This window comes from Penaeus japonicus, unplaced genomic scaffold (genome assembly GCF_977035675.1).
Source record: "Penaeus japonicus unplaced genomic scaffold, GWHDUDI00000001_assembly GWHDUDI00000007, whole genome shotgun sequence".
NCBI lineage: Eukaryota > Metazoa > Arthropoda > Malacostraca > Decapoda > Penaeidae > Penaeus > Penaeus japonicus.
The window spans coordinates 9483348-9485847 of record NW_028234409.1 but is presented as its reverse complement, the minus strand read 5'-3'; the positions used below and the strand labels follow the sequence as shown (position 1 = coordinate 9485847).

Below are 2500 nucleotides of genomic sequence, written 5' to 3'. Positions count from 1 at the left end.
TATATATATACATATATATACACACATATATATAAATATATATACACACACATATATATAAATATATATACACACATATATATAAATATATATATAAATATAAATATGTATATATATATATAAATATATATATATACACACACATATATATAAATATATATACACACATATATATAAATATATATACACACATATATGTAAATATATATACACACACACATATAAATATATATACACACACACATATAAATATATATACACACACACATATAAATATATATACACACACACATATAAATATATACACAAACACACACATATATACATATATATATACATATATATATATATAAATATATATACACACAATATATATATATATATATACAATATATAAATATATATATATATACAATATATAAATATATATACACACATATATATAAATATATATACACACATATATATAAATATATATACACACATATATATAAATATATACACACACATATATATAAATATATATACACACATATATATAAATATATATACACACATATATATAAATATATATACACACATATATGTAAATATATATATACACATATATAAATATATATATACACATAAATAAATATATATATACACATATATAAATATATATATACACATATATAAATATATATATACACATATATAAATATATATATACACATATATATAAAATATATACACACATATATATAAATATATATACACATATAAAAATATATATAAACATATATAAAACATATATATATATACATATACATATATATAAATATATACACACATATATATATAAATATATATATACACATATATAAAAATATATATACACATATATAAAAATATATATACACATATATAAAAATATATATACACATATATAAAAATATATATACACATATATACAAATATATATACACATATATACAAATATATATACACACATATATATAAATATATATTGACACATATATAAATATATATACACAGATATATAAATATATATACACAGATATATAAATATATATACACAGATATATAAATATATACACATAGATATGTAAATATATATACATATATATATATGTACATACATATATATAAATGTACATACATATATATAAATATATATACATATATATAAATATATATACATATATATAAATATATATACATATATAACTTTACTGGCTAAGCTATCTGTTTCTGAAATGCTTAAAGTTTTCTCATAAAATCCTGCAATTCATACAGCATTTCAACAATCACATTTGCTTATGAAAACTCATGGTCAGAAATACCGAAAACCAGTTATGTAAAACAAAATGGGAGGGTCTTTTTCCTAATGCAAATAATGCAAATAATAATAATAATAAAAAATATATAATGATAATAGAATCAATAATAATACCAGCAATAACAACATTAATGACAGTCATGTCCACAAAAACAAAAACGACAATATCCCCATAATATCCATTTCTACCAACACCATCTTAAAGCTTACAATATAAATGTCTTATCAGTATCTTCAAATGAAAAAAAAAATTACTACCTACAACCAAATCCACCCCCCCCCCCAAAAAAAAAAATAATAATAATAATAAAATAAAAATAAAAAACATTAGCCTGAACTTCAAAAGCCTAGGTACTTGGCACAAGAGCACACACAACTTCTTAGGCCAGAGAGTGCCATAGAAATGCAGCTTAAATGGGTGTCACCAGATACAAGAGGTGAAGGGTGTAAATCACAAATGAGTTAGAGTGAGTTAGAGTTAAGAGTGAGAGTAGAGTGAGAGTGGAGTGAGAGTGGAGTGAGAGTGGAGTGAGAGTTAGAGTGAGAGTGAGAGTGGAATGATAGTGGAATGATAGTGCGAGTATGAGTGTGTGAGAGTAGGAATGAAATTGAGTGACATTGTGAGAGTGACACTGAAAGAGAGAGTGGCCATAAGAGAGTATATGTGAATAAAATTAAGAGCGAGTGTACAAGAGTATGTGTGAAAAATAGCCAGATTAAGATTGAGATCTAGCATGCAAGTGAGACAAGAGTGAATGAAAGAGAATGTGAGTGACAGAGTAAGTGGGAATGTGTGAGTGACAGAGTGAGTGTGAGAGTATGAGTATGCATGAGTATGAGTGAGTCAGGATGAGAGTCTGAATGAGAGTGAGAGTGAAAGTCAGAATGAGAGAGTCAGAATGGGAGTAAGAGTGAGAGTCATGATAAGAGCAAGAGTGTGACACAATGAGAGGAGTAGTGAGAGTCAGGATGAGACAAAGAATAAGAGAAAACGAATGAGTGTGTAAGAACGAGAGTGAAGGAGAGGAGAGATAACGAATGAGTGTGTAAGACCGAGAGTGAAGGAGAGTGACATTGAGAACGGGTGAACGAGAGCGAATGAGCGAGAACACCAGAGCGAGTGGATGCGAGAGCGAGAGAACGAGAACTGAGAGTGAG

General features: G+C 25.3%; 1 long non-coding RNA gene across 1 annotated transcript in view; it reads right to left on the bottom strand.

The window, feature by feature from the left end:
* Positions 1-1980: 1980 nt before the first annotated feature.
* The window catches only part of LOC147471547 (uncharacterized), an 8849-nt gene continuing 8329 nt past the window's right edge, over positions 1981-2500 (bottom strand). The window contains exon 2 of the long non-coding RNA XR_015191131.1: positions 1981-2500. This exon is cut by the window's right edge and continues 591 nt beyond it. This is a non-coding gene — a long non-coding RNA (uncharacterized LOC147471547).